Genomic DNA, 23,151 nt, shown 5'->3' with positions numbered 1-23,151 from the left:
ACCAAAGAAGCAAAAGGCAGAGATGTCTGAAAGGAAAGAGGTCAAAAGCAGCTGTCCTGGAGGGCACGGCTGAAGAATGACGATATGCTTGCTAGATTTACAACTTAAAATGAAGGCTCAACATTTATGGTTCTAATATTCATAATTCATTCACATCCTCCAAGGAAATTTTCCTCTTCAGATTAAGAACAAATAGAGGAATTATATTCTTCCTTACTGTGTGAAGCTAGGAAAGAAGCACCTATATTAATTTTTAATTCTGTTCAAATGAGTTCCCTATAAAAATGCCTGTCACGTCTCTTCTAGGATTTAGATATATGCAATTTAATTTTCATCTCTAAATGCACTGACTTGGAATAGAAAAAAACAAGAGATTTTTTTTGTTCTCCCAAATCAAACTTTCACTCTAAAGGGAAGTTCATAACAATGAGAAAAATACAACCAATAAATCTTTTTAAAACTTAGGGTTGGCTGAGCACAGTGGCTCATGCTTGTAACCCCAGCATTTTGGGAGGCCAAGGTGGGAGAACTGTTTGAGGCCAGGAGTTTGAAACCAGCCTGGGCAACATAGCGAGACCTTATCTCTACAAAAAATTTTAAAAATTAGCCAGGCATGGTGGTGCATGCCTGTAGTCCCAGCTACTTGAGAGGTTGAGGCAGGAGGATCATTTGAGCCCAGGTTTCAGGCTGCAGTAAGCTATGACTGTGCCATTGCACTCCAGCACCCGTGACAGAGTGAGATCGTGTTTCTGAAAAACAAACAAACAAAACAGAAAATTCAAGAAGTAACAATTTTAGCATGTTATTTAGAGACATACAGATAAAAAACAAAGTAGCTAAAAGAAGAGAACCTTTCGGGTTAGGGATATGGGGTGGGGGTGGTCAGGGGACTAATATTTTTAGGAACAAAGCTTGAACTATTGAATTATTTAAATTATTAAATTATTAATTTATTAAATGATATTGAATTATTTAAATGATATATACATATAACTTCAATAAGTATAAGGTGTTTATTTATTTATTTTTTGAGACAAGAGTCTTGCTCTATCGCCCAGACTGGAGTGCAATGGTGTGATCTTGGCTCACTGCAACCTCCACCTCTGGGGTTCAAGCGATTCTTGTGCCTCAGCTTCCAGAGTAGCTAGGATTACAGGCATGTGTCACCACACCTGGCTGATTTTTGTATTTTCAGTAGAGACAGGATTATGCCATGTTGGCCAGGCTGGTTTCAAACTCCTAGCCTCAAGTGATCCACCCACCTTGGCCTCCCGAAGTGTTGGGATTACAGGCGTAAGCCACTGCACCTGACCAGTATGAGTTTTTTAAAAAAGACATTAGGACTATTTTCTTATCTCTGTTTTTTAAAAAAATTACTTCAGTGACTTTAACATCCTTATGGCTGAGACTCCATGACCTCATCATGTTCAATTATTTTTTTCTCCTTCTCGCCTTAGTCACTCAACCACTTTGTTATACTCTACTCCTTGGCATTACCAAAAATTGCACCAACTCCAAAATCTCACTTTAAAATATTGTATTAATTCATGTAACACACATATATTGAACCCTGAATATGGCCAGGCATTATAGAGATACAGCAATGAACAAACAAACAAAAATCCCTGACCTCAAAAAGCTTACATCCTATTGTCTGATCACCACCTTCTATTTTTCCAACTCACTGACTTTTTACTCTGGCTCCAGCAATTCTGATTCTAACAGGATCCTCAATCCATTTGTTACACTGATTTATAGCACCCTAATTCCTTTGGTGGTCTCGTTTACACAGCTTATGGTGGTCCATCACTATAAATACTCCTTAATATACATCACCATCTTCCTTACTACTCTTATCCCTTGTACTCACCAGGTAAAGATGCTAGTTATATCCTAACTCTCTGCCTACTTTGCATATGAACCCAAGAAGCTAAACATGGATAGAAAACTGGTAACAGCATTGGCTAGTCTCCTTTTAAACTGATAACCCAAATCTCAAGGGGATCCTTCACACTGTCCAGCAATACATTTCCTAGCCAATTAACTTTTACATTCTCAGAGATAATTTCATATATTCTCATCCTTCCTTAAAACTTCAGCAGCTTCTCCCTTCCTCTTTTTTTTTTTTTGAGACGGGGTCTCGCTCTGTCACTCAGGCTGGAGTGCAGTGGCTCAATCTCAGCTCACTGCAGCCTCCGCTTCACAGGTTCAAGCAATTCTCCCACCTCAGCCTCCCGAGTAGCTGGGATTACAGGGGCGCACCACCATGCCTGGCTAATTTTTGCATTTTTAGTAGAGACGGGGTTTCGCCATGTTGGCCAGGCTGGTCTTGAACTCCTGATCTCAGGTGATCCACCTGCCTCGGCCTCCCAAAGTGCTGGGATTACCAGCGTAAGCCACTGAGCCTGGCCCTACTGACTCTTAACTGGTGGCTTTACATCTTATTTCAATAAGAAAATACAAGCAATTAGAAGCAGCAAACATCTTTCTGACACAAAATTAATTAATCTATATGCATTACATATTATACATTCTGCCTGTACAATAAATTAAATGTCTTTTCTCCAATTTTTTTTTTTTTTTTTGAGACAGAGCCTCACTCTGTCGCCCAGGCTAGAGTGCAGTGGCGTGATGTCGGCTCACTGCAAGCTCCGCCTCCTGGGTTCACGCCATTCTCCTGCCTCAGCCTCCCGAGTAGCTGGGACTACAGGCGCCCGCCACCACGCCCGGCTAATTTTTTGTATTTTTAGTAGAGACGGGGTTTCACTGTGTTAGCCAGGATGGTCTCGATCTCCTGACCTCGTGATCCGCCCGCCTCGGCCTCCCAAAGTGCTGGGATTACAGGCATGAGCCACCGCGCCTGGCCGTCCTTTCTCCAATTTAAGGGAAACCCATCCACTCGTGCACCAGATCACAGTCCCTCTCATCTACTCAAAAAATGCCACAAGGGCAGGAACTTTGTTTTACTCACTGTTCATCCCAAGCATACATCATACAGTGATTAGTTCCTTGTAGGTAGCAAAAATATAGCTGTTGAATCGAATAATTGAATGCTTTATTTTCTCTATCATCAATTTATTCCTCTCCTCTTTGGGATCACTCCCATCAGTATAGAACATACAAAAATACCTACCTTAAAAAAAACACAACTTGCCTCCATAAGTGTAAAAAAAATAAAAAATAAAAAACCAGAAAACACACACTTTATTTTTATAAGCTGGGCAAGGAAGCACTTATTTATATCACATTCTTTTATAGGTATGAAATTTTTCATTGAAAAAAAAAGAAAAAAAAAAGAACCAGCCTCACTCTGGTCCAATTTCTGGTCCAATTTCTGCCCTGTTTTTCTTCTTCCTTCATATCATAATTTCTCAAAAAAAGTTAGCTGTCTCACTGTCTTCATTTTCTCATTCCTCTCCCATTCTCTCTAATCAGGCTTTTGTCCCTACCACTCCAGCAAGGGTTTAAGTCATCACTGAACCTAACTTGCCAATTCTCTTTATTAATATCAGTTCTTGCTGGGTGCAGTGGCTCACGCCTGTAATCCCAGCACTTTGGGAAGCTAAGGTGTGCATATCACTTGAGCCCAGGAGTTCGAGACCAGCCTGGGCAACATGGCGAAAAAAACACAAAGACTTAGCCATCTCTACAAAAAATACAAAAATTTAGCCAGGTGTGGTGGTGTGTGCCTGTAGTCCCAGCTACCAAGGAGGCTGAGGTGGGAAGATTGCTTGAGCCCAGGAGGTCGAGGCTACAGTGAGCCATGATCACATCACTGCACTCCAGCTTGGGCATTGGAGTGACATTCTGTCTCAAAAATAAATTATTAAAATAACAACAGAATTTACAACAGGCATGTCAGTCACATCAATAAATGGAAATGAGCATAATTCACTCATTGAAAGCAAAAGGTTTTCAACTGGCTTGAAAGTAAAATCTAATTCTATGCTGTATGCAAGAGATAGACCTAAATCAGAGATTTAGAAAGGCTAAAAAATTTTTAAAAAGCAAAGATATACCAGGCAAATGGAAACAATAAGAAAGTGATCCTGCTATCAGACAAAGTAGAATTACGCCAAAATCATTAAATAAAACAAAGGTTATTTTATAATGCTAGAAGCCAAAATTAAAAGTGAAAATACAATAGTTCTTCATATCTATGCAGCAAAAAAGACAAAACAACTCATATAAAGCAAAAACATCAGGAGATGAATTACGAAATCAATAGAATTGTCTTGGCTATATGGGCTCTTTTTGGTTCCATATGAAATTTTAAGTAGTTTTTCCTAATTTTGTGAAGAAAGTTAATGGTAGCTTGATTTGAATCTATAAATTACTTTGGGCAGTATGGGCATTTTCACAATATTGATTCTTCCTATCCATGAGCATGGAATGTTTTTCCATTTGTTTGTGTCCGCTCTTATTTCCTTCAGCAGTAGTTTGTATTTCTCCTTGAAGAGGTCCTTCACATCCCTTGTGAGTTGGATTCCTAGGTATTTTATTCCCTTTTTAGCAATTGTGAATGGGCGTTAACTCATGATTTGGCTGTTTATTATTGGTGTATAGGAATGCTTGTGATTTTTGCACATTGATTTTGTATCCTGAGACTTTGCTGAAGTTGCTTATCAGCTTAAGGAGATTTTGGGCTGGGACGATGGGGTTTTCTAAATACACACCCATGTCATCTGCAAATAGAGACAATTTGACTTCCTCTCTTCCTATTTGAATACCTTTATTTCTTTCTCTTGCCTGATTGCCCTGACCAGAACTTCCAATACTATGTTGAATAGGAGTGGTGAGAGAGGGTATCCTTGTCTTGTGCTGGTTTTCAAAGGGAATGCTTCCAGCTTTTGCCCATTCAGTATGATATTGGCTGTGGGTTTGTCATAAATAGCTCTTATTATGAGATACGTTCCATCAATACCTAGTTTATTGAGAGTTTTTTAGCATGAAGGGGTGTTGAATTTTATTGAAGGCTTTTTCTGCATCTGTTAAGAAATCATGTGGTTTTTGTCATTGTTTCTGTTTATGTGACGGATTATGTTTATTGATTTGCATACGTTCAGCCAGTCTTGCATCCCAGGGATGAAGCCGACTTGATTGTGGTGGCTGGAGGCATCATGCTACCTGACTTCAAACTATACTACAAGGCTACAGTAACCAAAACGGCATGGTACTGGTACCAAAACAGATATATAGACCAGTGGAACAGAGGCCTCAGAAATAATGCCGCACATCTACAACCATATGATCTTTGACAAACCTGACAAAAACAAGAAATGAGGAAAGGATTCCCTATTTAATAAATGGTGTTGGGAAGACTGGCTAGCCATATGTAGAAAGCTGAAACTGGACCCCTTTCTTATACCTTATACAAAAATTAAATCGAGATGGATTAAAGACTTAAACATAAGACCCAAAACCATAAAAACCCTAGAAGAAAACCTAGGCAATACCATTCAGGAGATAGGCATGGGCAAAGACTCCACGACTAAAACACCAAAAGCAATGGCAACAAAAGCCAAAATTGACAAATGGAATCTAATTAAACTAAAGAGCTTCTGCATAGCAAAAGAAACTATCATCAGAGTGAACAAGCAACCTACAGAATGGGAGAAAATTTTGCAATCTATCCATCTGACAAAGGGCTAATATCCAGAATCTACAAGGAACTTAAACAAATTTATAAGAAAAAAAAACCCCATCAAAAAGTGGGCAAACGATATGAACAGATACTTCTCAAAAGAAGACATTTATGTGGCCAAGAAACATATGAAAAAAAGCTCATCATCACTGGTCATTAGAAAAATCCCAATCAAAACCACAATGAGATACCATCTAATTTCAGTTAGAATGGCGATCATTAAAAAGTCAGGAAACAACCAGATGCTGGAGAGGATGTGGAGAAACAGGAATGCTTTTACACTGTTGGTGGTAGTGTAAAATAGTTCAACCATTGTGGAAGACAGTGTGGTGATTCCTCAAGGATCTGGAACCAGAAATATACCATTTGACCCAGCAATCCCATTACTGGGTATATACCCAAAGGATTATAAATCATTCTACTATAAAGACACATGCACACGTATGTTTACTGTGGCACTGTTCACAATAGCTAAGACTTGGAACCAACCCAAATACCCATCGATGATAGGCTAGATAAAGAAAATGTGGCACATATACACCATGGAATACTATGCAGCCATAAAAAAGGACGAGTTCATGTCCTTTGCAGAGACATGGATGAAGCTGGAAACCATCATTCTTAGCAAACTAACACAGGAACAGAAAACCAAACACTGCATGTTCTCACTCATAAGTGGGAGTTGAACAATGAGAACACATGGACACAGGGAGAGGAACATCACACACCAGGGCCTGTCGGGGGGTGGGGGGACTAGGAGAGGGATAGCATTAGGAGAAATACCTAATGTAGATGTGGGCTGATGGGTGCAGCAAACCACCATGGCACATGTATTCGTATGTAACAAATCTGCAACTTAAAGTATTAAAAAAAATCAATAGAAACCACTAATAATAAGGAGCTTTAACACACTACTATTAGTAAAAGATAGATGAAGCGGATAAAAAATAAAAATGGATATAGAAAATTTAAAAATATGATCAATAAGATCTTATGGCTATATATACATATATGTATATATGTGTGTATATAAATTGACTCAGCTTGGGAATTTAGTATATGATAATCGTGAAACTTAAATAACAAGGGCAAAATGAATATTTTAATAAATGGTGATGGGAAACTGAATAAGCATTTGGAAAAAGGATAAAATTAGATTCACTGTTCATACTGTACACAAGACAAACATCAAATGGATCAGAGACCTAAATGTAAAAAAGTGAAACTGTACAAGTACTAGAAGGAAACAAAAGTAGGTTTCTCTATAACCTAAATGTGGGAAGAAACTTTCTAATTGTTATTCAAAATCCAGATGAATTAAAGATTGTTAAATTTGACTACATAAATATAAAAACAAGGCTGGGAGTGGTGGCTCATGCCTGTAATCCCAGCATTTTGAGAGACCAAGGTGGGAGGATTACTTGAGCTCATGAGTTCGAGACTAGCTAGCCTAGGCAACATCAAGACCCTGTCTCCACAAAAAAGAAAAAAAATTAGCCGGGTATGGTGACGTGTGCCTGTATTTCCAGCTACTCAGGAGGCTGAGGTAGGAAGATCACCTGAGCTCAGGGGATGGAGGCTGCAGTAAGGCGAGATCGTGCCATGGCACTCTAGCCTAGGCGACAGGGAAAGACCCTGTATCAAAACAAAAACAAAAAGTTTTCTATGCCCCCAAACACCACAAAGTCAAAAGACATCAAACTGCTACAGTTACAGAACTTCTAAAATTCAAGAAGGAAAACAACAAAAACTGAAGGTACTTTTAAAATTGAGAAAAAATAAAGTACATGAACAATTTACAAAGAAAGATCATAATGTATTCAATTTTTAAATGGTCCTTAAACATATAAAAAGATATTTAACTTCACTCATAATAAGAAAAATGCAGCTCACACCTGTGATCCCAGTACTTTAGGAGGCAGAGGCAGGCAGATCACTTGAGCTCAGGAGTTCGAGACCAGCCTGGCCAACATGACAAAACCCGGTCTCTACTAAAAATACAAAAATCAGCTGGGCGTGGTGGCATGTGCCTGTAATCCCAGCTACTTTGGAGGCTGAGGCAGGATAATCACTTGAACCCGAGAGGTGAAGGCTGCAGTGAGCTGAGATTGCGCCATTGCATTTCAGCCTGGATGACAGAGCAAGACTCCGTCTCCAAAAAAAAAAGAAAAACGCAAATTAAAATTCAAATGACTCTGAGCTACCATTTCTCACCAATTAGACTGGTGAGTCCATGTGGAAATAAACACTGTCATATATTGTTGCTAGGAATGCTAACTAGTACAACACTTTTGGATGGAAATTTGGTCATTTTTTACAAAGCTACACATGCAGTTTTATCCTTTGACCCAGTAATCCCACTTGTAAGAATTTATCATGCAACAATACCACTACTAATTGCAAAGTTATTCATTGCAGCAAAATATTGGAAGCTACCTAAAAACCCAACCATAGGAGTTGGTTGAGTAAAATATGTACAATGACTTTTTTTCCTTTCCATTTTGGTGGGCCGGTTGAAGATGAAATCCACTGAGAAGGGAAGGCCTGGGTCTTCAGCACCCTGTGTGCCAGTCCAGAACTGGCCTATCTACAGACCCCCTGAAAATCAAATGGGCTTGGATTTGGACATTCTCAATAAAAAGGGTTAAAGGCTGATGGGACCTAAAGCCTGGTACTTGAATTTTGATCAAGATACGCTGCCTTAAGTTCTCTTCATTACACAGATGATCCTAGGTAATTGATAGATCCTGTGGTTCAACTTGATTTCTAGATAGAAGCTGGATTCATGTGATGCCAGAGAAGTAAAATTTTAAGAGACCGAAACCAGATCGGAGTCTCACTGTTCCAGTCTGGACCTCTTTGGTGCTGTAAATCCTGGATATACAGTGGATGATTACTGCGTTTTTCTTTTATGGGCTGTCTTTAGCTTCTGGAGACCTCACTATCCTATTATGTCTTTGTGTGAAGACATGCTACTTTGTAATTATCAAAAGTGTCGCATCAAACTGTATGGCTATGCATGGGTCACTGCCTGCTCTCACATATTCTGTGATCAGCATGGCAGTGGTGAGTTTAGTCGCTCACCAGCTATCTGTGCTGCCTGAAACAGTACCCTTTCTGGAAAGCTAGATATTGTCCGCACAGAACTCAGTCCATCAGAGAAATATAAAGCTATGGTATTGGCAGGACTGCGACAAGAGATTGTGTTGGACGTTAGCTCCTGAGCAGTGGCCTTCTGGACATATCAGGTACATCAGGAACATCTCTATCAAGAACACAATTTCATCAAGGCTGAGGGCCATCTGAAACAGACGGAGAAAATATATACTCAGCAAATACAAAGCGAGGATGTAGAATTGACCTCTATGAAAGGGGAAGTCACCTCCATGAAGAAAGTGCTAGAAGAATACAAGAAAAAGTTCAGTGACATCTGAGAAACTTATGGAACGCCATCTTCAGCATCAAAAGCTCCAAGGCCTCTATGATAGCCTTAGGCTACGTAACATCCTTATTGCTAACCATGAAGGCACCCTTGAACCATCTACGATTGCACAGTCTGGTGTTTTTGGCTTCCCATTAGGAATAACAACTCCAAGTTTCCTTTGGATAGTACACCTGTTTAAATCAGGGTGATGGAGATGGAGATTTTCAGTTCAGACCTTTTTGTGGGTTCTTCCACAGCACCTGAAACCAGCAACAGCTTATTTAGTTTTGCCTCTCCTCTCTGAGTGGTGAATTAGAGCAGCAGTAATTTCTAGCAGGGCCTTCAAAGTAAAAAGAATTTGAGCCAGGCATGGTGTCACACACCTGTGATCCCAGCTACTTAGGAGACTGAGGCTGGGAGGATCACTTGAGCCCAGGAGTATGACACTGTAGTGATCTAAGATCATGCCACTGCACTCCAGCCTGGGCAACAGAGTGAGACCCTATTTCTAAAAAACCTAAAGATAATTTAGCTAACTTTACAGAATGTTTCCAGGTTCACCTTTAGTAATTTCATTTAGCAAATCTTTTATCTAGATAGGACTCCCCAGCCTCCCTGTGCTTTTAAGTCTCTGAAGTTGTCATCAAATTATCAACATAACAAACTCATTGGCAATGGGGAATGGTTTAGAGTCTGGTTTCTCTGATCCTATTAATTAAAGCATGAGCATTTTATTAATCTCAATTTCATTGTGAACTGCTGAATCTTCATCCCTAGTGAGAAGGTCACAATAGTATTTGTTTCAACTCTGGGCTGTTTCTGACTGAGCTGTGTTGTTTATGCCTTAAGTACCTGTGTTATATGCTGCACGTCACTTTGAATTCTAGTATTTATGCATATCTGTATATGTAAGTGTGTTAATTTACACTGATATTTTGCTGTATTTGCCAGTATGTTTATGTGAAAATTGGAAAATGGTGGGTGATATGTGGCTTGTTATTTGGGTATGTGTATTTATTTGTATATATTTATGTATTTACCTTCATATTAACTTGTTTGGAGGTGTGCTTATGTCAGTGAATGAGAGTACAATTTGATGCATGTATGTTCAGTCCCTATATGTATTTAAAAATAACTCACATTGATAAAGTTATTTTTTAAAGTTGACTTTGTTGACATTTACAGTTGGCCCTCTGTATCTGCAGGTACTGCATCTGCAGATTCAGCCAACCATATATCAAAAATATTCGAGAAAAAATAAAAATAATAATATAACAATAAAAAATACAAATTAAAAACTAATACTGTTTAAAAACCAATACTGGGCCGGGCGTGGTGGCTCACATCTGTAATCCCAGCACTTTGGGAGGCCGAGGCAGGCGGATCATGAGGTCAGGAGATCGAGACCATCCTGGCTAACACGGTGAAACCCCGTCTCTACTAAAGATACAAAAAATTAGCCAGGCAAGGTGGCGGGCGCCTGTAGTCCCAGCTACTCCGGAGGCTGAGGCAGGAGAATGGCGTGAACCCGGGGGCGGAGCTTGCAGTGAGCCGAGATCGCGCCACTGCACTCCAGCCTGGGCAACACAGCGAGACTCCGTCTCAAAAAAAAAAGACAAAAAACCAATACTGGATAACAACTATTTGGATAGCATTTACACTGTAGATATTATAAATAATTTAGAGGTGATTTAAAGTATTTGGGAGAACTTGTAGGTTATATCCAAATACCATGCCATTTTATAAAAGCGACATGAGCATCCAAGGATTTTGGTATCTGTGAGGGTTCCTGGAACCAATACCCCAAAGATACCAAAGGACGACTGTATTTTAAAATAAAGCTACTTCTTTCCTTACCTTTTTGTCAACTGTTGCCTTTGGTTTACTTATTCAGGAATATACTTCTGCAGAAAGTTTACCAATGTGTTACTGATCTCAAGAGACTGTATTAAAATAATTTAAAAGATTTTAAAATATATATATACAATGAGGTACTATGTAGCTGTTAAAAAAAAAATCTGGTCAAGCAGTTTCTTACACTTGTCATCCCAGCAGTCTGGGAGGCTGAGGCAGGAGGATTGCTTGAGGCCAGGACTTCAAGAGCAGCCTGGACAACAAAGCAAGACCCCCTTTCTACAAAAAATAAAAAAAAGATCAGCTGGGAGTGGTGGTGAGTACCTCTAGTCCCAGCTACAGGCTTGAGCCCAGGAAGACGAGGCTGCAGTGAGCCATGATCATGCCACTGCACTCCAACCCGGGCAACAGAGTGAGACCCTGTCTCAAAAAAAAAAAAAAAAAAAAAAAAGTCTCCATTAACTGAAATGGAGTGATTTCCAGGATATACTGTCAAGTGAAAAACAGGGCTGGGTGCATTGGCTCATCACACCTGTAATCCTAGCACTTTAGGAGGCAGAGGCAGGAGGACTGCTTGAGCCCAGAAGTTTGAGACCAGCCTGGGTAACATAGCAAGACCTCATCTCTACAAAAATAATTTTTTAAATTAGGCAGGTGTGGTGGTGTGTGCCTGTATTCCCAGCTACTTGGAGCTGAAGTGGGAGGATTGCCTTATTTCTCTCTCCTTATAGAGTAGATCTAAGAGGACAGGTATCTTTTTTATCTGGATTACCACTATATTTATAGCATCTCTGAATAGGATATATACTAAGTATTCAACACATATTTGTTGAATAAGCTAAAAATATTAATATTTTATAGATGAATCAAATGCAAGTTTGGAAGGGACTCATAACTTCCAAGGTCACATAGCTAGTGAATGACAGAACAAGAATTGTCTATCTAGGTCTACCTCTCTTATGAAAGCCTGTGTTCTTTTCACCACATCACCCTACCTTATCACAAAAAATAAAATAATCCTGCCAGGCACAGTGGCTCACACCTGTAATCCCAGCACTTTGGGAGGCCAAGGCGGGTGGATCACCTGAGGTCAGGAGTTCAAGACCAGCCTGGGCAACATGATGAAATCTTGTCTCTACTAAAAACACAAAAAGTAACTGGGTGTAGTGGCATGCACCCATAATCGCAGCTACTCAGGAGGCTGAGACAGGAGAATCACTTGAACCTGGGAGGCAGAGGTTGCAGTGAGCTGAGACTGCGCCACTGCACTCCAGCCTGGGTGACAAGAGCGAAACTCCGTCTCAATCATCATCATCATCATCATCATCATCATCATCATCATCATCATCATCCTTCCTCTGGGAGAACATTCTTGGGGTAGAGGACCAGCCATGTCAGTAAACTTAGGGCTTGTTGGAAACTCACAGATGCAAATAAAGTGAACACAAGCAGCCAATGCTATAATCAGTTCTTCTAATCTACAGTCACTGAAATTCATCCTTGGGTTCACATAAACATGTATCTATTTATTTTTTAGAGATGAGTTTCTCACTTTATTGGCCAGGTTGGGGAGCAGTGGCGCGATCACAGCACTGTTGCCTAAAATTCTTGGGCTCAGGGGATCCTCCCTCTTCAGCTTCCCAAGTAGCTGTGACTACTGGTGCACACCACTGTACCTGGCTAATCTAAAAAAATTTGTGTAGCGATGAGGGAGTCTCACCAGCTTGCCCAGGTTGGCCTCAAACTCCTGGGCTCAAGTGATCCTCCTGCCTTGGCCTCCCAAAGTGCTGGGATTACAGGTGTGAGCCACTGTACCTGACCTAAACATGTGTGTCTATATTAAGGGAGTAAGGAACTTAAGGAACTTATTTTAAATGTTTACAAATAACTTGCTTCCGGCTGTCATTCATTCATTCAACAAATAATATTGGACAAACTCTTTGTGCCAGGCCCAGATATAGTTCTTGCCTCACAGTATAGCAACAATATGACAGATGTCTTCTAATCCCTGTGTAAATACAGAAAAATGACACCAGATTCAGTCTTAAAAGACCAGACAGCTGGGCGCAGTGGCTCATGCCTGTAATCCCAACATTTTGGGAGGTGAGCAGACTGCTTGAGCCCAGGAGTTCGAGCCTGGGCACCATGGCAAAACCCCATCTCTTCAAAAAATTAGATGGGCATGGTGGTACACACTTGTAGTCCCAGTTACTGGGGAGGCTGAGGTGAGAGGATCACCTGATCCCAGGAAGCTGAGGTTGCAGTGAGCTGAGATCATGCCACTGTACTCCAGCCTGGGCAAGAGTGAGATCTGGACTCAAAAAACAAAAACAAAAACAAAAAAAAAAACCCAGAAAACCAGGGAGGAAATCTTTTTTTTTTTTTTTGACAGGGTCTCACTCTGTTGCTCGGGCTGAAGTGCAGTGGCTGATCTCAGCTCACTGCAACCTCTGTCTCCCAGGCTCAGGTGATCCTCCCACCTCAGCCTCCTGAGTAGCTGGGACTACAGGCACATGCCATCACACCTGGCTAATTGTTACATTTTTTGTAGAGACAGGGTTTTGCCACGTTGTCCAGGCTAGTCTCAAACTCCTGGGCTCAAGCAATTCACCCACCTCAGCCTCCCAAAGTGCTGGGATTACAGGCATGAGCCACTGTGCCTGGCCAACCAGGGAAGTCTTGTTGGCACAGATGATGCCTAAGTTAAGAGCCTAAGTAGCTAGAGGCTACTTCAAATGAACTCTCTGGTCATGGTGACAGAATGCTTACTGACTTCCCATAAATTGTACTGCACCTTTCCACTACTCGGGCTGTAATGTTACTTCATGATTCAGAGTAGAATAAGTGGCCCTACTAAGAGTTTCCAAAAATCAAAGTCATGCGGGCTGCTTATTATCCAATGATGCAGTAAGTTTGTGATGACAGTCTGTGTTATCACAGTTGCTAGCTAGTAACTTTTCCCTCTACCCTATAGCCCTTCATCCCCTGACAGGGTCCTAAGGAAGGAAAATGACTTAAAAGAATCAGACTCAAACACAGGGCTTGCAAGTTTTTTGGCTGTCAAATTAAGTACAGGGCTACAGAAGTCCTATCCCACAGATCAGAGTTCCAAAAAGTAACAGTCTGAAAAAGTAAGGTGAAAACATTTCAATGTTGTAGATACATATACTAGGTTAGTATCAAAATAGGTTAGTATCAAAAGAAAAGCTCCATTGAGATTTCTTGGCCAAAAAAAAAAAAAAAGACTCCAAAATTTTTACATCCAACTCGTTTCTGCCAGTAATGTTGGGCTTTTCACTACGCCGCCAGTAGACTCCAGGAAGGCATCATCAGGATTACACTGAGGCTGTCATAAGCAACCACGGCCCACCAAAGCAGTCTTAAGGAACGTTGCCACTTAATAAAGTCTTTAAGCAAGTTGGGACCAAGTTCTCAGATCTTCCCTTGACCAACTGTATTTACTCTTTTCAAGATGATAGAAATCTGACAAATAAAAATCTCTGGGAAAAATGAAAGGTTCCAGGAAAGAATGACAGAGATTTGTAATTTGATAAAAGACATCAAACACTCAACTGAAAATAACTTGCATTTAGCTTTTTGAACATCTGAAAATAGTACATATGCTCAGTCTTTCTAATAAGCTGTCTCCAGCATGGGGATTTCATTGGCATAGTTTGTTCTTTGTTGTAACATGTTAGCTGTTTCATAAGACATAACAATAGTCCTTTCTCTACATCAAAGGACTTAAGGAACTATACCTCTAACGACTAGTGTGTTGGTATTATTATCCCTACTTTCTTGGTTGTGAAACTGAGGCACAGGGTAAATGAGGCTTGCTTGAAGCCAAAGATTCCTGTCTAGATTAAATAGAGAATTATCAACTCTGGAATTTCTAAATTAAAAGAAGCAATGAGACCGGCAATATAAAACAAATACTTTAAACATAGGCTACAGAACTCTATTACGGATTTAGTCTGCTTGAAGCCTCTAAAATATACCTCACTAACTTGTTCTCGAAACACTTAGGAATAATCGCAGTCTGTTTCTAAAGCACACAAAAACAGCACCAATGGCTGATTACCCCAGATAGTTAGAGCAACAGCTCTAATATGGGTCAGGATCCATGTCCAAGGAGTCAGCCAGCTTTGCTTTATGTGCAGCTCACAGACCGCACCTTTACTTAACAACACTTCTTGTTCACATGGCTCTAGACATAGGACAAAAATTTCTCCTATAAGCCTGGAATTCCCTCCACTTAGAGAAAGAGATCAACAAGCAATAGCTGCACACCTGCAAGACAAGGATACTACATGAGTCTTGTTAGGAGATTTGCTCATTTCTAAGTATGTTTTACACAAAACTAATTAAGAGTTTATACATATTAAGAACCACTGAATTGTACACTTTAAAAGAGTTCTATACATACATACAACTATCTAATCTACATATAAAATTCTACATATCTGAACACCACAGAAAAGAACACCACTCAAAAAAAGAAATTTTGAAAATAGCAGACCAAGTAAACCTGGTAGAATCTTTAGAACAGGTTTAGAACTAAACGTGTTCTAAAGCCAAAAGTCTAGAGTTAGAGTAGATTATAAAGACTACTAATGCTTAGTGGAGGCAACTAATACTACTAATGTACTAAAAGTACTAATTAGTACTAAAGTACTAATGCTTTTGGAGGCAATACAATAGTCAAAAAAGCCTGGGTATCTGAGATGCACAAATGCATCTTTTTTTTTTTTTTTTTTTTTTTTTTTTTTTTGAGATGGAGTCTCACTCTGTGGCCCAGGCTGGAGTGCAGTGGCATGATCTCAGCTTACTGCAACCTCTGCCTCCCGGGTTCAAGCAATCTTCATGCCTCGGCCTCCTGAGTAGCTGGGACTACAGGTGCACACTACTATGCCCAGCTAATTTTTGTATTTTTAGTAGAGACAAGGCTTCTCCATGTTGGCCAGGCTGGTCTGGAACACCTGACCTCAAGCGATCCACCCGCCTCAGCCTCCCAAAGTGCTGGGATTACAGGTGTGAGCCACCATGCCTGGCCAAAAGTGTATACCATATTCTTACTTCTCTCCTAGACTGTAAAGCGTAGTTAAGAGCATAGGCTCTCAAGTAAGAGAACCGGTTCAATCACTAACTCTTCCATTAAACTCTGAAGACTCAGTCCCCTTATCTATTCACAGTAAGATATGAAAAGGCTAGAGCAGTCTTAGCCCTATGAACTCTCAAAACTAACAAACCAACACTGTCTTTAAAAATGAAGGCTGGGCGCAGTGGCTCAGGCCTGTAATCCCAGCACTTCGGGAGGCTGAGGAGGGAGGATCACAAGGTCAAGAGATCGAGACCATCCTGGCTAACATGGTGAAACCCTGTCTCTACTAAAAATACAAAAAATTGGCCAGGCGTGGTGGCGGGTGCCTGTAGTCCCAGCTACTTGGAAGGCTGAGACAGGAGAATGGCGTGAACCTGGGGGGCGGAGCTTGCAGTGAGCCGAGATTATGCCACTGCACTCCAGCCTGGGCGACAGAGTGAGACTCTGTCTCAAAAAAAAAAAAAAAAAAAAAGAAGAAGAAGAAGCCTGGCACTAAATAGAAATTTCCAGGAGTAGAATCCAAATTAAGCAGGACAAAGACAATCCAAGAGCACAGGAACCAGAAAAGACAGATAAAACGGAGATAAAGGAACAGCGGAGGAAGATCTTAAAAGAGGGGGCTCTAGAGCTGTGAAGCTAAAAAAGCAATTCTGACTCACCCTTCTCTTCTGAAAATGTAGAAAGACCAACTTCAGATAAAAATTAGAAACAGAAAACAATTACAGTCAAATCCCATACAAAGTTATTATCAAAAAAGATAATAAAGATTAAAATAACATTCCTATAATGAAAGCACATATAAGAAAGACATGCCCACAAACAGATGAAATCCATAGCCTAATATTTCTGTTTTTTTGAGACGGAGTCTCACTCTGTCGCCAGGCTGGAGTGCAATGGCGCGACCTCAGCTCACCGCAACCTCCGTGTCCCAGGTTCAGGCGATTCTCCTGCCTCCCGAATAGCTGGGACTACGAGCGCACGCCACTATGGCCAGCTAATTTTTATATTTTTAGTAGAGATGGGGTTTCACCATGTTGGCCAGGATGGTCTCGATCTCTTGACCTCGTGATCTGCCTGCCTCGGCCTCCCAAGGTGCTGGGATTACAGGTGTGAGACACCATGCCTGGCCTTCCATAGCCTCATATTTCAAAATAAGCTAAAGTAAGAAAATGATAAATGTGGCTGGGCGTGGTGGCTCACGCTTGTAATCCCAGCACTTTGGTAGGCTGAGGCAGGCGGATCACTTGAGGTCAAGAGTTCGAGATCAGCCTGGCCAATATGGTGAAACCCCATCTCTAATAAAAATACAAAAATTAGCCAGGCATGGTGGCTCACACCTGTAGTCCCAGCTACTTGAGGGGCTGAGGCAGAGGAATCACTTGAACCTGGGAGGCAGAGGATGCGAAGAGCCGAGATCACACCACTGCACTCCAGTGTGGGCAACAGAGCGAGACTCTGTCTCAAAAAAAAAAAAAGGCCAGGCGTGGTGGCTCATGCCTGTAATCCCAGCACTTTGGGATGCCGAGGCAGGCGGATCACGAGGTCAGGAGTTTGAGACCATCCTGGCTAACACGGTGAAACCCTGTCTCTACTAAAAATATAAAAAATTAGCTGGTGTGGTGGCACATGCCTGTAGTCCCAGCTACTGGGGAGGCTGAGGCAGGAGAATTGCTTGAACCCGGGAGGCAGAGGTTGCAGTGAGCCAAGACTGTGCCATTGCACTCCCGTCTGGCGACAGAGTGAGATGCTGTCTTCAAAAAAAAAAAAGAAAAAGGCCAGGCACGGTGTCACGCCTGTAATCCCAGCACTTTGGGAGGCCGAGGCGGGCAAATCAAGAGGTCAGGAGTTCGAGACCAGCCTGGCCAACAGGGTGAAACCCTGTCTCCACTAAAAGTACAAAAATTAGTCAGGCGGGGTGGCACATGCCTATAATCCCAGCTACTCAGGGGGCTGAGACAGGAGAATCGCTTGAACCTGGGAGGTGGAGGTTGCAGTGAGCCGAGATTGTGCCACTGCACTCCAGCCTGGGCGACAGAGTGAGACTCCATTTTGAAAATAAATAAATAAAAATAAAAATATAAAAGAAAAGGCCTGGTGCAGTGACTCTTGCCTGTAAATCCCATCACTTTGGGAAGCTGAGGCAGGCAGATCATTTGAGTCCAGGAGTGTGAGACCAGCCTAGGTAACAAGGCAAAACCCTGTCTCTGCAAAAAAGAAAAATAAATTAGCTGGGTGTGGTGGCATGTTCCTATAGTCCCAGTCACTCAGAAGGCCGTGATGGGAGGATGGCTTGAGCCCAGGAGGTCAGGGCTGAAGTGAGTCACGTTCGGCAACACTCCAGCCTGGGCGACAGAGTGAGACCCTGCCTCTTAAAAAAAGGAAAAAAAAAAAAAAAGACTGAAACTTCACATGAAAAGAACTTACTACATATCTAAAAAACATGATTCAGAACAATCAATAAGATACATTATATAGAAAAACCACAAGATATTAAAGAAAAATAAAAACTCCTTTGGGAATCCAGACAAAAGGACCAAGTCACTCATAAGGGAAAGAAAAACAGATTTTATCTGGACTGTTTTGACAACAACGCTGTATGTCAAAAGATAATGAAAGAATACATTTAGGCCGGTGCAGTGGCTCACGCCTGTAATCCTAACACTTTGGGAGGCCGAGGCGGGCGGATCATGAGGTCAGGAGTTCGAGACCAGCCTGGCCAACATGGTGAAGCCCCGTCTCTACTAAAAATACAAAAATTAGCCAGGCATGGTGGCACGTGCCTGTAATCCCAGCTACTTGGAAGGCTGAGGCAGGAGAATTGCTTAAACCTGGGAGGCGGAGGTTGCAGTGAGTTGAGATTGCGCCATGCACTCCAGCCTAGGTGACAAGAGCAAAACTCCATCTCAAAAAAAAAAAAAAGATACATTTAATATACTCAAGGAAAACATGTCAGTCACGGATTCTATATCCAAATAAATTGGCTTTGAAACATAACGGTGGCAGATTACTTGTTGAACATTATATGCGCCCTCCTTTAGGAATCTATTAGAAATAAGCTTCAGACAAATGACTGGAGACACAAGGAATGGGGACTCGTGTGCAGTGATCATCAACGGCTGCTAACATCACAAAATGAAAGACAACCAGATAATCATGTACCTTCAGATGGAAGAACACACCACTGCCTTGCCAAAAATTCAAACCTAAACCTAATCAAGCCTCAAGTTCAACTACTAATTTACAGACTACACATACAGAGAAACACTCATTAAATCAACAAAAACCTAGTTTCTTCAACAATTAAATTACAAGGGGGAAAAAAAAGAAATGGAGGGAAAACCTATATATCAAGAGACTTAAAAGACATTTCAACCAATTGTAATGTGTAATCCTTATTCACTTCCTAAGTTAAATAAACACATTTGAAAAAACATGCTGAAATTATATTTATGAGGCAACTGAAAACTCAAACACTGATTAGATACTTAATGATACCAAATAATTATTATTGATTTGGTTTTTTACTGTTTTTTAGAAGTGATAGTGGTATTTCTAAAAAGTGCCCTTATTTTTATAATATATTCTAAAATATTTACAGATAAAATTATACGTCTAAGATTTGCTTCAAAAGAACATGGGAGAAAGCAAGTTGGGTAAAATATAGATAAAATAAGATTTGCTATAGGTTGTTAACTGTTGATGCTGGGTGACAGATAAATGGGTAATGTTGATTACTTTTGTACAAGTTTTAAAATTTCCATATAAGAAGTTAAAATATTAACTATGTCTGGTCTACAACTTATGTTTAACAATGGCAATTATCATTATTATTATTAGTTGACTCTGAATATTTACTAAATGAATGAGTTTAGACATAGATAAGAATGAATGATTTATCAACAAATATGAAACATTATTATGGAGAAAATATGAAATCTAAGAGCATTCATGTTATCAACGTCAGTTGTAAGAGTGGAGCTCACTCACCCAGGGCCTGGGAGAATGAATGAACCAATAATCTCTCTTGATAAGTCAGGGAAAGAGGTTTGGGTAGCTGAAATAAAAAGTGAGAACCAGTAAATCAGTAAAATTGTGGGGTTAGACAAAGCAAAATGAAGTAGAAAATGGTGCCAGAAAGTATAAAACCAAATGAAATATGTGTCCTTTAAGTGAAAAAACATAACTTAGCAAATATGGTATCCAACTTCAATATCCTATAAGCACATGTGATGGAGGTTTCCACATATACATTTAGCAAATATAAGGTAAAGGAAAAAGATTATAAGTTAAAAATTGTTTCAACAAAAAAAAGCCAAATAAAGTGAATGTACTACTCTGGCCTTTGTCTGAGAACAGAAGTCAAACACGAAGACCTCACAATAATAGCTGGGAAACTCAATCTGGAGGAAGTGGGTAAAGATAAAACCAAAAGCCAATAAACCTCAAACTTTTAGGGAATGTTCTTATCTTACCTAAAATCTTATTGGAAACAGACCAAAAGAGCCTATTAATGTTTAGGAGCTCTTTTGTGGGCACACGGGAAGAAAAAACATGGGCTTAAAGGGCCACTGTGTCATGCATGGCACAGCTGCTCAGTGCAACTTTCTCCTTTAGAGAGATAACCGACATCCCTTAGCAAACACTGACAACTTACTTCTTAGGCTGTCTCACTTTCTTCAACTGTTTATACGCACTTCCACTGCCCTTTCTACAAGTTTATGTTAATTCTAATCAGTTAATTCTGAATTTTGGCTTAGCTCAGTTCCTAACAGCTATTTGGGCATTTATTTACGTTCTTCCAACAGTTAGCCTTGTTGCCTTCTACTCCTGGTTGGAAGGCAATCTGATATGAAGCCAGGATTTCAGGGGCTATTGTAGTAAGAAAAAACCAAGTAAAGATAGCAAAGACTTGCTGGCCAAAGTCACAGCTTGGAAGATGGCTCAGAGGTAGGATTATATGTAAGAGATTCTGTGTAAATGATGTGGGGGAACGGGTAACGGAGGAACAGAAATTAGACTGCAGAAGGACTTAGTAAAGATTCTGATTTTAGGTGCAAGGGGAAGCCCTAAAATAAGGAGTAAAAGATCAAAGTCATGGCCGGGCGCAGTGGCTCACGCCTGTAATCCCAGCACTTTGGGAGGCCGAGGCGGGCGGATCCCGAGGTAGGAGATCGAGACCATCCTGGCTAACATGGTGAAACCCTGGCTCTACTAAAAATACAAAAAAATTAGCCGGGCTTGGTGGCAGGCACCTGTAGTCCCAGCTACTCGGGAGGCTGAGGCAGAAGAATGGCGTGAACCCAGGAGGCAGAGCTTGCAGTGAGCCCGCACTCCAGCCTGGGCTACAGAGCGAGACTCCGTCTCCAGAAAAAAAAAAAAAAAATCAAAGTCATACAAAAAGGCAGTAACTTGGAGAGTAAAATGCCCCTTTGGAGGTTACTTTACTTTCCTTCTCATGCCTTCTCTCCTAACAGTTGCCACTATTACTTCTCAAGCCTCCAAGTATTAGAGGAACTTATTTGCCTGGGACTTTCAAGATCTCTAGCTTACTGGGCCAAAAATAACTTTTCTAAAATTCAGAGATTATAGAGCAAAGAAAGTTTACACATCCATTCTAAACTTTTAGATGGTAGCTAATACAGCTCTGAGAAGACCACCAAAAATCCCAAGCTCTTTGCAAATCAAAACTACAGTAAGATACTAACTCATGCTTATTGGGATGACTACTATTAAGAAAAAAATAGGCTGGGTGAGGTGGCTCATGCCTGTAATCCCAGCACATTGGGAGGCTGAGGTGGGTGGATCACGAGGTCAGGAGTTTGAGACCAACCTGGCCAACATGGTGAAACCCCGTCTCTATACTAAAAATACAAAAATTAGCTGGCCGTGGTGGTATGCACCTGTAATTCCAGCTACTCAGGAGGCTGAGGCAGGAGAATCGCTTGAACCTGGGAGGAAAGGTTGCAGTAAGCCGAGATTGCACCATTGCACTCCAGCCTGGGCAACAGAGCAAGACTCCTTCTCAAAAACAAAAAAACAAACAAACAAAAATAAGCAGAAAATAAATACTGGGAAGGATGTGGAGAAACTGGAACCATAGGCTAGGCATGGTGGCTCACACTTGTAATCCCAGCACTTTGGGAGGCCAAGGTGGAGGATCACTTGAGCCCAGGAGTTCAAGACCAGCCTGGGCAACATAGTGAGACTCTGTCTCTAAAAAAAAAAAATATATATATATATACACACACACACACACACACACACATACATATACACACATACACACACACACACATATATATACACACACACACATATATATATATATCCGGGCACGGTGGCTCATGCCTGTAATCCCAGCACTTTGGGAGGCCAAGGTGGGTGGATCACCTGAGATCGGGAGTTTGAGACCAGCCTGACCAACATGGAGAAACCCTGTCTCTACTAAAAACACAAAATTAGCTGGGTGTGGTGGCGCATGCCTGTAATCCCAGCTACTCAGGAAGGTGAGGCAGGAGAATCGCTTGAACCTGGGAGGCAGAGGTTGCGGTGAGCCGAGATCACGCCATTGCACTCCAGCCTGGGCAACAAGAGCAAAACTCCATTTTAAAAAATAATAATAAATAAATATATACACACACACACACACTTATTTTAATTTATTTATATATTTTTTTGAGACAGAATCTCCCTCTGTTGCCCAGGCTAGAGTGCAGTGGTACGATCTCAGCTCACTGCAACCTTCACCTCTCGAGCACAAGCAGTCCTCAACCTCAGCCTCCTGAGTACCTGAGACTACAGGTGTGTGTCACCATGCGTGGCTAATTTTTGTATTTTGGGGGCAATATAGTGAGACACCCTCATCTCAACAAAAAATAAAAAGTTAGCTGGGTGTGGCAACATATGCCCATGGTTCCAGCTACTCAGGAGGCTGAGATAGGAGCATCGCTTGACCCTGGGAGGTCAATGCTGCAGTGAGCCATGATTGCGCCATGGCACTCCAACCTGGATGTCAGAACGAAATCCTGTCTCAAAAACAAAACAAGAAAAGAAAGAGAGAAAGAGGTTGGAGCCCTTGTACACTGTTGGTGGCAATGTAAAATGGTATAGCCACTGTGGAAAATAGTA

At 41.0% G+C, this 23,151-nt stretch overlaps 1 protein-coding gene and 1 pseudogene across 3 annotated transcripts in view; one reads left to right on the top strand and one right to left on the bottom strand.

Annotated features, from left to right (window-relative positions):
* EIF2B3 (eukaryotic translation initiation factor 2B subunit gamma) overlaps window positions 1-23,151 on the bottom strand; it is a 135,855-nt gene that overhangs the window by 99,455 nt on the left and 13,249 nt on the right. The window lies entirely within an intron of this gene.
* LOC100970646 (E3 ubiquitin-protein ligase CCNB1IP1-like) lies at window positions 8,509-9,430 on the top strand (annotated as a pseudogene).

Source organism: Pan paniscus, chromosome 1 (assembly GCF_029289425.2).
Source record: "Pan paniscus chromosome 1, NHGRI_mPanPan1-v2.0_pri, whole genome shotgun sequence".
NCBI lineage: Eukaryota > Metazoa > Chordata > Mammalia > Primates > Hominidae > Pan > Pan paniscus.
This window is presented reverse-complemented; position numbering and strand designations above follow the sequence as displayed.